Below are 15,141 nucleotides of genomic sequence, written 5' to 3' on the forward strand. Positions count from 1 at the left end.
AACCATTGGGACTACATAAAAATAAAAAGCTTTTGCACAGCAAAGGAAACAATCAACAAAACTAAGGGGCAACCTATGAAACAGGAGAAGATATTTGCAAATGACATACCTGAGAAAGGGTTTGTATCCAAAATATATAAAGAAGGTAAACAACTTAACACCAAAAAGCAAATATCCAATTAAAAAATGGGCAGAGGATGTGAATAGACATTTCTCCAAAAAACAGATGGCCAACAGACACATGAAAAGATGCTCATCATCACTCATCATCAGGGAAATCCAAGTCAAAACTACAGTGTGATATTACCTAACATCTGTCCGAATGGCTAAAATCAACAACACAAGAAATAGCAAGTATTGGTGAAGATGTGCAAAAAAGGAATCCTTTTGCACTATTGGTGGGAATGCAAACTGGTACAGCCACTATGGAAAACAGTATGGAGGTTCCTCAAAAAATTAAAAATAGAACTACCCTATGATCTGGTAATCACACTAGTATTTACCCCCCAAATACAAAAGCACTAATTCAAAGGGATACATGCACCTCTATGTTTATAGGACATTTTTTTTTTTACAATAGCCAAATTATGGAAGCAGCCCAAATGCCCATCAACAGACATCAATAGAATGGATAAAGAAGAGGTGGTGTGTACACACACACACTGGAATATTATTCAGCCATAAAAAGGAATGAAATCTTGCTATTTGCAATGACATGGTTGGAACTAGAGAGTGTAACACTAAGAAATAAGCCAGTCAGTGAAAGACAAATACCATATGATTTCACTAATGTGGAATTTAAGAAACAAACAAATGAGCAAAGGGAAAAAAGAAAAAGCAAGAGCATGGATTGCCAACACCTTGAGTCTGGATTTAAGGCCTCCAGAATTGTGAGAAAATAAACTTTTGTTTGAAGCCACTAAGTTTCTAGTAATTTGTCAAGGCAGTCCTAGGAAATGAATGCATTGATTAACCATAGGGTGTCAGAGAAGTAGAGGGTCTGGAGAAAGCAGAGCTTCCTAGAAGACGTCAAGCTGCAAAACAAAAAGGTTTAGGGAAATAAGGAGGAGAGGGAGAGCTTTCCTGGTGGGAGGAACAGAGGTAGCTAAGGTATTAAAGTACTGCACTTGCTTTGATTTGTACCTGAGGGATAACTCTTGGGTTTCTTTTCTCTTGGTAGAGATATATCAGCAGAAACAGTCTCATATAAACAATTATATAACAAGGGGAAGATTCTTGGATCTCATGTAGGTCAAAGTAGATTGAAAGAGAAAATTAGTGGAGAAGATGATAAGAATTGAGGTGGAGGTCCTTCCAGTAGGGAAACAGAATGAGGAATGTTGTTAAAGCAGATGTTGGTATCTATGTGTGAAAAATATTTCCTGATATTTTATATCAGAATATGTATAAACAAACTAGCTAACAAAAAAACCCAAGGGAATAGTGAAAGAGAAAAGAGTATATTCTGCATGTGCACAATCTCCAGATTGGGTAAGAAGAGGGAGGAAGTAGGGAAGAGAGATAGAATTAAAATTGTGCAGAGTTACCGTTCCCTGCTCCAACCACCAGGTGGTGTCATCAGTTTATGACAGCTTGGTTGCGACTTAGCACATCAAGGTGAGCACAGTCTAAGTGCTTATGTGCCTTCAGAAATTTGTAAGTCTTGAGATATTGGTAGGCTGTGTACCTATGACTTAGGTAGGCGGTCTGTAAAATACAGATGCCAAACTATCTGGCCTTCAATTTTACAAAAATTAAAAAATTAAAAATGTTGATGGATTTTCCAATTGACTAATGAATGAAAAATAAGGAAAAGCGGAAGGTTTATTATATTTATAAGTTAATGTGTGTTCTACAGTATTATAAGATCACAAAGAATTTTAGGGTTGGAAAATCTTAGTTACTTAGGTCTAATTTTCTGAATATAGTCTTAGCTCCTCAGGTAAATAACCCTGAAACCCAGAAACTGTGCATTACTCATTTTTTTTAACCTTCAGCAGGCATAGGATACAGGTGCTTAATCAGTGTTTGTGGAATGAATGAATTCTATAGAATTCTGTAAATGAAACTAGCAGTCTGGTCAAATATGCTATTCCTCAATGGTGATACAGTATGACCAAAATTTTTATGAAGAAGTAGAATATAGGGAAATTTATCACTAGGAGAAATTCTTGAGCTTTTATCATAAGCTTCTAGGATTTAAGCTTTATTACACCCCCATACACCATGGGGATTTCAACTGGCTTCTGGGAGTCCTCATTCATAGTGGGAGCTCATTGTCTTTGCCTGAGCTAAAGCAGTGGATTCTTGATTTGTAGGAACACCTCTGAAATGGGGGCCCACCTTGTTTTCTATATTCTTAGCAAGGGCCTTAGTATTTCTGAGAAGAGGGGGATGGGAAGAGGAGCCTTAAATGAAGCTTTTGGTGACTCTTGAACTACAAGTATGGTTTTTATATTTGATTTTTTTTAATGTTTATTTATTTTTGAGGGAGAGACAGAATGTGAGCAGGGGAGGGGCAGAGAGAGAGAGGGGGAGACACAGAATCAGAAGCAGGCTGCAGGCTCCAGGCTCCAAGCAGTCAGCACAGAGCCCGATGTGGGGCTCGAACCCACAAACTGTGAGATTATGACCTGAGCTGAAGTTGGACGCTTAACTGACTGTGCCACCCAGGTGCCCCAGTACAGTCCTATTCTATTCCAAGCTTTGTACTGATGACCACCATTCTCTGCTGTTTTGAACTGAGAATAACTTACTGAAGCACTCAAGTTTGTCAGGGTGGATCTTGGTGTGGCCCATCATAGGGAGCAAAAGAAGTGAAAACTAAAATTTTGTGCTGGCTATGATCACATCAAACAAATCCATATTTTGTAAAACACCTTCCACAGGCCAATACTATGTGAGCCATTATCACTGTGTGCCCCCACCCCCCAATAATGCCCTGATATGTGTACACTGTCCCAGCCATGCATGTTTTGGTTTAGTATGTTTAAATCAGAATAGAACATTAACCTATCCTGCATATGGAAACCTGGAAGAACAGTTTTGTTCCCTCAAAGTATCCATCTAAAAGGTGGGAGCTATAACCTAATGGTCCCCAACCCCATCCATTATGCCTTTCAAAAATCTTCCTGCCAGGTATTCAACTATTTCATCTCATGTATTCATATCCTGGATGTCCCATGATTTTGTTACTGTGGAAAAAGTGAGTTCTCAGTCCTACAGACAGACTTGCATGAACTTGATGATCATGGTGGCCCTTGTCCTAGATAACCGTGATCATTAGTAGCTATGCAGCAGAATCTGGATTAGGCAGGAGTATGCTCAGTAGGGCAGGAATAGGGCAGGAATAGTGATTTCCTTGGCCAGAGGTAAATTTAACAACTGGGACCAAGATTCCAGGAATAGAGGTAGCCTCTGTGAGTTAGTGAAGGGCAGGAGAAAGTTCTGCAGAGAAGGGATGGGAGCAAACCTCACCAGTCCTTACACAAAGACCTTCTAGAGGCAGTATGTTTGGTTTGACTTCTGTTCTACCAGTTACCAGGTGCATGAAAAGCTGGAAGCCTTTTTTGTTCTGTAAAATGGGCATGATATCAACTGCTTTGCAAGTTTGTTTAGAGGATTAGAGAAATTAATGCATTTTAATGCATTGGAATATTCCAGGTTATTAACAAATATAAGCTATTAGTTTAAACACTTAATTAAATACTAATTTAAATATTAGTCCCTTTCCTTTTCTCCTTTCTCCTTTTCCCATTCAGTCAACAAGTATTTACTGAATTCCAATTAGAACAGTAATCTCTGGAATTTGAGTATACAGAATAATTACACTTTCTGTTAGATCAGAATAAAGGAATTCAGGTGTTTTGCTTTGGGGAGCTCAGAGTTTGCTACACAGGTTGAACCCTGCTTCTGATTTTACAAAGACAAAGCCAGAGGAGATTCCATTTCTCTGGTCCATGTGGAGGCTGCCAGGCCCATCACACTGCCTGAGGCAAGGCCTCCCTTTTCCCTCTCTGCCTGAATCTTCTGGGGGCCCCTGCAACAAGTCAATCCATTGTTGTGCATCTCACTTTTGTCATCTGCCTGACTGGGAGCTCAATAATGTTGACCTTGTGGGCAGGAATATTAAGTAAAGACTTATGAAAAGACAGGTATGTCTAAGAACCACACTATTTGTTTTCCCAGCTCTTTATGGTGCAGATGTGCCTGTGTGTGTATGCCCTCCGCATGGCTTCTGTTCATCTGTGAGCTTTATCTCTCTTGTCTGGCCACGGTGAGTTATAGCAAACACACCCTCAGATTCCCTGGCTGACATAGAGTGTCCTTCTCCTTCTAGCGCCTTCATCATCACTGTCTCCTTTTGAAGATTCTTTTTTTCAGCTCACTCTTTTTCAAAAGATTACTTTGTCACAATTATTCAGGAAAGGGTTTTGCGCCTGTAGGAAATATTAATAGACTATTATGAGGTCCTACAACTAATTTTTCCACACATATCATCTGTCTTTGCATGGTTATTAAACTTCAACAATATTTCATGCAATGCTTCCCTGCTAAATTAATTTGGTTCCTTCTTTTCTGGCTTCTTCTTTTCTGTCCACAAGCTTTAAAATTAAATTGAATCTTCATAATTATAGCTTTTTGTTGTTCTCCTTCATATCTTTTTCTTTTTTTCAATTTCTCTATCAAAGGAGCAATAAAGACATAAAGAAGCAAAATTATAACTCTAAAAGACCCAAATGGTCTGGAGTTTGATGGGCTTGAGGTTGGGTGTCTTTTAAGTAGGAGGAGAGAGGGTGAAGAAATTCAGACCTGCCTGGAATGTAGATAAATTGGTTCTGATTTATCCTAGGGCATGAAAACAAATGAGAATTGTTCTCTCAGTCATGAAACTTTTATAGTTGCTATAGTATTCTTATTTGTGTCAAGTGATACTCTCATTTTTTTAAAGTAAATATTCAGTCTCTTTACATACATTCACACAGAGGCATACACAAATTTTCAATTGTGGTTAAATTTTCCCAAAGTCATATATAGCTATTAAACCTCCCTTAAAATCCTGTTCTTAGGCACAAAGGAATATTCACTCTTATGTTAAATATCTCATGACTAATCGATGAAAAGCTAAAACAACCTTAGTGCATGGGGTTGACCCAACCAGGGCACCTACCAAGGGGCTAGTGAGAAGTGGAACCAGGAAGGAGGCTCTGAGAGTCACAGGTAAGAACCAGTTAAAATCGATTTGGGAAAGTGGAGGCTCAAATGCAAACATTGGGTAATGTGTGGGGAAGGACTCTTGAACTCCCTTTTACATTCTGCCCTTTGGTTCACTGTGTTATGAGCTTCTCCATCAAAGAGAAGAAGTTGCCAACCTGAGATAGTATATCTGATTGGGCCCTGTTCCTGGTTGGTGGGATTACTGTGCTTCAAAGGCCAATGCCTATCATCAGCCTTTCCTCAGATCCAAGCAGGGCCTCCTTGGGCAAGCCAGCCATCTTTGTGAGTCTATCCTTTGAATCTAAACTGTTGTTTAGATAGAGGATCCAAGGCCCATCTTAAGCTTGCTGCCTACTTACTTCCTCATTTTTTCAGCCAAAAAGTTCAACTGAGCTTCATAAAGGAGACTTGAATTTAGTAGTACTGGTGCTTCCTTAGTAATAAGGAGGTACTGTGGTTTCTGTTCGGTCCCTGTGGCAAAGGTGGAAAGGCAGGGCAGGATTTTAGTGTTCCTAGGACTCTGGCCAGAATGTCAGAATATAGCCAGTATCTTATCTCTAATCCATAAAAGAGCAAATATAAATATGGAGCCAGGCAGTGTTCAAAGAGGACAGAGGTATGGACAGGGATCAGTGTCCTGGAGCATGGCTTTGAACATCAGTAGCTATTTGCATTTCATAGTAGTGGGCTGTGGGTTTTATGGTGTCTGATGTGTCAGGTTGGGTTAAGGCCCAGAAATATTTCTCCATAAATCTAAAATGGATTTATCAAGCAAACAATAGTGTAATCAAATCTGACAAATGCTTACTTTACTGAAAAAAATAAATTGAAACAAGGATTAAAAAAAAACAAAACCTTCCAGTTTTCCAACATACTTGCAAAGCAAGAATTACTCTCCTTATCACAGAGGAAGGAGAATCTAGAGATAACCTAGTCCTTTATTCTCACATGAGGAAGAAACTGAGGCCCAGAGGAGTTGGCTAGAACTAAGACCCCAAGTCTCCCCAAACCCAAGTCATACCCTACATCACTTATTCTAGCACCCCTCTTCTCCCCCAGCTCCTTTAGTTTACATTTAAACTACATTTAAATGCTATACTTCTTTCTTAAACCTTAGGATTCAGAATTTTTACTCATTCATGCTTTGGCAATTTTGGATTAATAAAATACTAATTAATGAAAACTGCAATATCATACTGTAAGGAGTGTGGCCAAAGAGGTGAGATACTAGAGTTTTTTAGGAAGTTAATTTAAATAATAATTGCACTAAGGTTACTTTTGAAATTATTTACTTTTGGAAAAAAAACCAAGAAAAACTTGTAACTAATTAGCATATTTCCCATTGCCTATAAATTAGATATAATTTCTCCCGATTTATAAATAGGTAAACCAATTCTTAATGCTGTTCTGTTATCTGCAAGATAATGGCCATTCTGCTATGAGACCGTAGATCACCAATAAGGCTGTCTCTACAACCTCATTAACCCAATGAAGGCTATGATGTGATAGCAAAGCAGTGTGTCCAGGTAATTAATCCTTAGGGGCAGATGAAGGAGTGGCCCAATGCTGGGGCCTATCTGGTCACACTCCACACTGTGAGGCCAGAATAATAAGTAGGGGTATCTCATGAAGAAATAAAAGGTTCAGTGCAGAGATGGGGCCATCAATTATCATCAAATTTGTTAACCAACATTGAACGCAGATCAGATGTATTTAAAAGCTCAATCAGTTTGATTGAATGGACATGAATCAGGTACTTCCTCTGCAGTGATCAGGGACTCACCCAGGAAGAGGATCCAGGCTCTACCCCCAGGCAGTTCCCCTCCCCCCCCCATCCCCACACCAGCTTTTAGGCAAGGCAGTCGGTGATTAGTGGTATAGTAGAATTGAGTAATAAGTTCTAGCCACCATTTACTGAATAACTGTGATGTATCAGACTTTTTTCTAAGTCTTTGGACTAGATCATTTTGTTTGACAGAGAAGAGAGATAACATATATTCACTAGTTATTTTGTTTGTTCATTCACAAACATTCCCAGACTAGCCCCTTTCTTCCAAGCACCATACTAAGCACTGAACACATAAGAGTGAATAGGGAAAAGTTGACATTCAATAGATAAATGTGTTGTGAATTGTAAAATACACTATGAGATGAAACCTCTTGGCAGTGTTGAATTCTGGTGGAGGCTCTGGGAAAGAAGGATCTTTACTGAGAAGGATGGCAGCATTCACTCCTATTTTCTCAGAAGTGGTGAGGTCATAGATGCTCAGCAGGGTGGCTGAGTACACTGTTGGGAGATGTACCATGTGTGAGATTCTTGGCTGGGAGGCCTGCAGGGGAGCCCAGAAGCTGAGCAAGCAGAAAGGGTGGCTGTGGGGAAGAAGGTTCAAAATCCCCTACCAGTTGTAAGCAGCACACATTTTCTGTCTCTCTGGCCTTCCTCACCCATTCAGACTCTGATTGCTTTTTTCCCTCTCTTCCCTTTGCCAGCCACTCTTCTCTCTGCCACCAGTTTAAACTGCCTAATGTTTAACTTCAGTCATACTAATAGATAATACTTACAAAGCCCTTACTCTACCATTCTAAGCAAGTTACAGATTATAAACTAATTTAATCTGCATGACCCTAAGAGGTAGGTACCATTATTATCTCCATATTACAAATGCAACACTTGAGACCTTGGGATGTGACTTGTCTCAGGTCATAGGGGAAAGGGAAAGGGAAGGGAAACCAGGCAGTCTGGCTCCAAAATCTTCACTCCTAGGGGCCAGGCCAGGATCTGCTGCCTCTTGTATTCTCTAGTTCAGAAACTTACCCCGGTTCACTATTCATTACCAAGTAAATCCAAACTTAGCTTGTAACTGGTTGCAGCCTCTAGTTCTGCCTCCTTCTACCCACAGTGATCAATAACTCCCTTTCCAGCAAGCAAACACAATTACTTAGCATCCTTTAACATTTTTAAACCCTTGGATTTTTATCTCTTTGCCTTTGCTTTTTCCTTCCACCTGGAATGTCCTGTCCTTTACAACTCCAAATCCGACCCACATTCAATAGCCAGCTGAAATGCCATGTTCTCTGTAAAGACTTCCCGGATTCGTGATTTGAAAATATGCTCTCCCTCCTCTGAACTCTCATAACTCTTTAATTCACATGTATTTTGACACCTTTTGATTGCAGATACTTATAGTACCTTATAACTAAGGTACACATGCTTTATTTCCACTTGATTTGTAAGCCTGATGAAGCTGTCTCATGAAGCTTATATGTCTATGCTCCCTTTGACCCCCACCCATTGAAACTCCCTTAACTAGTCCCCCTTAAATCCTCCCAAACTAACAATTTCCTTTGGCCAGTGCCCATGACAGAATAAGCTCATGGCTATTTAGCCAGGTGAGCCTGGCTCACTCAGGACTGTGCTGTTTAATCTCTGTGGTTTTAGTGTCCCTATCGTTAAGGGACCCCCTCACTTTCAAGAGTGTCACCATATGGAAGATAAATCATGGCTACCCACTAAAGGCTACTCTCTAAACAGGGCAGTGTGGCACTGTGGTTAAGACCTTGGGCTCTGGAGTCAGACTCTGTGGGTTAGAAACTGAGATCTGTCACCTACTACTGGTTGTGTAACCTGGAGCCAACTATGCCTCAGAACTTTCTGTAAAGGGGGTGTAATAACAGTCTCGCACTCTAGGTTATTAGGAGGATCAAATGAGTTAATTATGTAAATGTGCCTGGCATGCAATAATATTGCTCACCAACAGGAGGCCCATGTGTTTGGGCATCCTCTAGTCAAGCTGTACCTTACCAAGTGTTAATTGTCTTTGTTCATAAATCTGTGTGTGACAGTTGTGCTTAATATTGTAACCATGAAATTAAATTAAATGTTACATAAACTGATGATAAGTGTAAAAAGAAGAATTGCTGCTTCTTTGAACATTAAATTGAATGCTTTGGACTCAGTAAGCGTAAGTCACTGAAAAATAGCTGTTGAATTAGATGTGGGAAAAAAAACTATAAAAGACTAGGGAAAAATCAAAAACATCTAGAAAGTTTCTGTACTTAGACGGCTCCAAAAATGACTTTAAGTTCTTGCTGTGCTTAACAGAAACTAGAAATCAGTGGCGATGAATTTCTATGGGTGGCTTGTACAAGAAAGGGAAGGTAGAGCACCAGTAGTTCATGTACATTAAAAGAATGTGGTCCAACATCAAATTAATTATGAATAAATGTACATTTGTATGCTTTAGTCAAAATAAAACATGTAAGATTTTTAAGCTTTGCAGCTTTAGTGGACTTTTTTAGTAACCACTATCCCTTGTCTAGAGAGTGGTAGATAAGAAAACATCTCTGAACACTTCTTGAGTTAATGAGTGAACAAATGCATGGGCTTAGAGGATGGCTGTAGAAAATGCTGTTGGCCCTGGTGATATTCTCTTGGCTCTTACCTATACTTGTGAAGCCCGCTTACTAGGAATACATCGTACTTTCCATCTGAGAGTGTTTATTTCTGGCTGCAGAAATCACTTTGCTCACACACCTCAGAAATCAGCCCTTCCAATAACAGATAGGGACTTGGAAAATAAATGATTGGCTTCCTTGTCCCACCACTGAGCTGTCTCTGAGGCATGTTCTTCCCAGTCTCCCAGAGGTTGCCATTTGTTACTCAAGGTGGTAACTTCCTGAGTAATGCAGCCACCACTGGCTGCCTCCCCTTCTCTCCTTCACTTCCTTACTCCCTTAATGATGTTTCCTAGGCTCATCTCCCACATACATGACTTGCTCTTCATTTCTTGTTGGGGAGTCTTCAGGGAGAACCCAAGATACAATGTAAGTCCAAGCCTTAGGACCTGGCACAATGCCTTTCACAGAGAACATGTACAAATCTGATCAAAACAAAGAGTACAAGTTTACTCCGAATAGGTTAGTCACATGATTTGAGGTTGAAACAAAATATTCAAAATTTTAACAAAATGTTACCAGTTTAGTTACTAGACCAGTTAACCAAAACAGTGTTTTTGCTTGTTTGTTTTTAGATTCCAGGTGTTTTCCTATGTACATGCAGCCTTTGAGAAGTTCAAGCCATAAGAATTAAGCTTTGGATGCAGACCCCAGAAAGTCAGTAAGCTCTCTCTGCTTTATTTCCTGCTCACCTTTGTTCTGTTCAAACAAGAGGGCTATTCTCTAGGGGCTTCTGCATGGGCCTGTTATGGCCTCAAGTTGGTCTAGAGGTAGGTCAGTGAAGAAGTCCCTGCAATGGCTCCCTAGGCTCTCCATGCTGGGCCATGTGTCTGTGGGCCAAAGAACTCTGAGGCTCAACAGCCTCTTCTGATGAAGAGCTCAAGCCCGGAGAGGTTCTGGTGTTGATAAAAATGTTTGAAAACCTCTCACTAATTCCCCAGCTCACCCAGACCCTACCCAGAGCACACAGCTTAAACTGTGTATCCCAGGACCAATGTAAGCCCCCAGGCATCATGCCAGGTCTGATGAGGTCTGTAGATTCATGTGAGCAGCGGCAGCTGCCTGGGAAGTTATCCAATGCTGCATCAAACCTCAACAACTGTCCTGGGATAGCTGTGCTGGCTAGGATTGCCCCCTGCAGCCCACAGAAGCCCATACACACCTGTGGTTAATCCCCTAGAGCAGCAGTTCTGACCGATGAAGAGCAGGCAACATCCGGGCTGGGCATGGAAAGGTGAACAAACATTGTCCATTACCCTGCCAATTGCCAGTCCCCTCATTCTGTTAGTTTTTTTTTTTTCCTTTGGGTAAATTTGGTTTCCTGAAATTAATTATTCAACAGGAGGTGACAGCCGGTGTATAGCAGCACTGTTGGAACAGAGAATAAAGAGGCACATTGGACACAGCAGCTGCACCTCCCAGACCCTGAAATTTAAGATCTTTATAAATGATCTGTTAAAACTATGGTGACGATAAGCTTATGAATCATGATCTATATTAATCAGGGCTGCTGATATGGAAAGATTAATTGAAACGTGCAGTTCTACACAAATGATAAAGTGGTAACAATTTAATATCAGACAAGAAGAGTGAAGAAATTACACTCCAAGCTTCATGCATCATTACTATGGATATTAATATTTTACCCAGCGCAACAGCATCGGGAATCATAATGAAAATCCATAAGTGGTGCACAGACATGATTAAATACAACAGTCTTTAGGAGCTGTTTGGTGGCGGCAGTTGGGCCATATTTCACTCGGTGGCTGGTGATTTCAGTGATAGAGTCTAGACGAGGGTGATTAAAAATTGTTCCTCCTAAAGGCTGTTAACCTTTTACTACTAAAATGAATTTCTTTGATTTTTAAATTATGTCGTTCTCTGTGCTCTTTTCAAAACCAAACTTGATCCCAAACATTGACAGGATGCTGGGTTCCTGGTGTACTGACAGTACCCCGCCATAGAGGTGGCATTAATGTAGGGTCATTGCCTACCTTATGAGAGCTGGCTGGAGTGAGTGATGAACCATTAGGGAATCCTGGGTAGTTCCCAAAGACCAGAGTTGATCAGGCTAACTTCCTCACCCAACCTTACCAGAATGGGGATAGAAATTACTTATTCTGAGATTCTGATCTCAGTAAGTTAGTTCATTCATCTAACCAACAACGAAACAAATGTACACCTATACCTGGGAAATGCAAAAATCCACCCCAAAGAACACATTCCAAGCCGAGAAGAGAGCCCAAGTCAGTGTGATGGCTTCCAAAATGGAAGAAGAGTCAGAAGAGCTGCTTTGTCACACTGTACTACACTGTGAAATCTTCACTCTCACTAATAAGTCAACCTGACCCCTTTTGTCTTCAGCTAAAACAGAGAAGTTAGTGTATATTTGCAGTGCTGATATTCATCACTACCTCAGGTAGTCATAAGAAATACAGCTTATTCCCTTGAGGATATTACATCTGTTTCTTCAGTGTTCTGCTTTCTTAGGTTTCTAATTTTAGTGCACACAAGTATCAATTATGTGTGTATGTGCAGGGGGGTGGTGTTAAAAATGCAGTTTCTAAGAGAAGAACCTTCTGGAGATTTCTAGAATTCTTTTACTGAATAGCTCTCTCCTTTCTGAAACTCAGCTTCTTCATGAGGCTCCACCCAAAACCCAATTCTTTTTTCTGCATTAAATACACCAAACAACCTTCAAATGTGGGGTCTTTGCACTTATTCTTCCTTAGGTCTGGAATAGTCTTCCCATTCAGGTTGCAGCTCAAATGTCATCTCTGAAAGTCTATCTTTACCACTTAGCCAAAATCAACCTTCAGTATCCCAGTTTACTGTATCAGACTATTTGCTCATTAACTTCATCACTGTCTGGTACTACATATTTGCTTACATGTTTATTCTTTGTTATCTCCCACAATAAAGTTCCATGAGACAGAAACCATGTCTGCCTTACTACCATGAAACTTAAGGGCTAGAACAGTGTGATAGATGCTCAAAAAATATAGAGTGATGAGCGAATGAATAAATGTGGATAGGTATATGAAAAAAATTCAGAATGAATGTTATGATGGGGATTGATGGGGAACCAATTACAAAGACAGAGAAATTTTGCTCTGGTAGGGAGATAAATTAATCTTAACAAGTTTTGAACTCTGGTTTAGTCAGATATTTGGAACTTCCCTAATCTTATGAGATGGCTAAGAGCATGACTTTTGATATTTGGAAGACTTCAATTTGGTTATTGGCTTTACTATTTAGAAACTCTGTGTGTGAAAAATAAACTCAAAGTGGATGGAAGACCTAAATGTGAGACAAAAACTATCAAAACCCTAGAGGAGAAAGCAGGTAACAAAACTCTTTAACCTTAGCTGCAGCAATTTCTTGCTTGACATATCTCCAAAGGCAAGGGAATTTAAAGCAAAAATGAACTATTGGGACCTCATGAAGATAAAAGGCTTCTGCACTGCAAAGGAAACAATCAACAAAACTAAAAGGCAACGATGGAATGGGAAAATATATTTGCAAATGACATATCAGATACAGGGTTAGTATCCAAAATCTGTAAAGAACTTCTCAAACTCAACACCCAAAAAACAGATAATCCAGTGAAGAAATGGGTGAAAGACAGGAATAAACATTTTTCCAAAGAAGACATCCAGATGGCCAACAGACACATGAAAAGATGCTCAATGTCACTCATCATCAGGGAAATACAAATCAAAACCACACTGAGATACCACCTCATATTGGTCAGAGTGGCTAAAATTAACAGCTCAGGAAACAACAGATGCTGGTGAGGATGTGGAGAAATGAGAACCCTCTTGCACTGTTGGTGGGAATGCAAATTGGTGCAGCCGCTCTGGAAAACAGTGTGGAGGTTCCTCAAAAAATTAAAAATAGAACTACCCTATGACCCAGCAAAGCACTACTGGGAATTTATCCAAAGGATATAGGAGTGCTCATTCAAAGGGGCACATGTATCCCAATGTTTATAGCAGCACTTCCAACAATAGCCAAATTATGGAAAGAGCCCAAATGTCCATCAACTGATGAATGGATAAAGAAGATGTGGTTTCTATATATAATGGAATACTACTTGACAATGAGAAAGAATGAAATCATGCCATTTGAAGCAATGTGGATGGAACTGGAAGGTATTATGCTAAGTAAAATTAGAGAAAGACAGATATCCTATGTTTTCACTCATTTGTGGATTTTGAGAAACGTAACAGAAGACCATGGGGGAGGGGAAGGGGAAAAAATAGTTACCAACAGAGAGGGAGGGAAGCAAAAAAACATAAGAGACTTTTAAATACAGAGAACAAACTGAGGGTTGATGGGGAGGGGCAGATGTGGGGAGAGAGGAAAATGGGTGATGGGCATTGAGGAGGGCACTTGTTGGGATGAGCACTGGGTGTTGTATGCAAGTGATGAACCACAGGAATCTGCCCCCAAAACCAAGAGCACACTGTAGCCATTGAAAATAAACTATATTAAATATATATATGAAGTCCAGTATGAAAATGCAAAATCAAACTAGTGAGCTCCACTTCCTTCCATATAAAATAATCCATCAGTGTTGTTGTGAGATAATGTTTATAAAAATGTGGTACAGTACCTAGCTCAAAATTGGAATTACCAGACATAGACCTTAAAGTAACTGTTTAGAAAGATGGTGGCATAGGAGGGCGCTGGGCTCACCTCGACCTGCTGATCACTTAGATTCTAACCGCACCTGCCTAAATAACCCAGAAAGAGCCAGAAGACTAGCAGAATGGACTCTCCGGAGCCAAGCATAGACAAGAGACTGATGGAGGAGGGTAGGAAGGGCGGAGAGGCAGTGCGTGCTACATAGACTGGTGGGAGGGAGCTGGAGAGGTGCAGGGGCAGCCCGCCCAGCAAGGCAGAGCCCCCGAAGTCTGCCTTGCAAAAGCAGAGGGGCAGAACTCCCTGAGTTCTGACAGCCAGTGGGACTTAACATCTGGAATGTTAAAAGTCAACAACTCTGCTCGGAGAGCGGGAGGGCAAGAGGACACCAGGAGAGAGAGTTGTTGAGCCCTGGAGGACAGAGCTCAGCTTGGCAGGGAAGAAAGGCGCTGGCCAGCACCATCTCCCTCCCCATCCCCCAGCTGAAATCCCGAAGGGAACCAGTTCCAGTCACCAAACTTGCTTGCACCATGCAAATACCCAATGCTGTGCTTCTGTGGATCCATCCCTCTGACGGGGTCTGCCTCCCTCCTGGTGCTGCAGGGCCCCTCCCGCAGGGGACCACTGATGGCAAAGTGAGCTAAGCCTGCCCCTCCTGCCCCTGTGCACCTTGTAGATCCACCCCAGCTAATATGCCAGATCCCATCAAAGCAGCACCACAAGCCTGGCAGTGTGCAAGTAGCCCAGAGAGGCGCCCGACCACTCCACAGTGAGTCCTGCCCCTGGGAGAGAGGAAGATAATGTATACACCAGTCTGTGGCC

The sequence above is a fragment of the Prionailurus viverrinus genome, chromosome C2, assembly GCF_022837055.1.
Source record: "Prionailurus viverrinus isolate Anna chromosome C2, UM_Priviv_1.0, whole genome shotgun sequence".
NCBI lineage: Eukaryota > Metazoa > Chordata > Mammalia > Carnivora > Felidae > Prionailurus > Prionailurus viverrinus.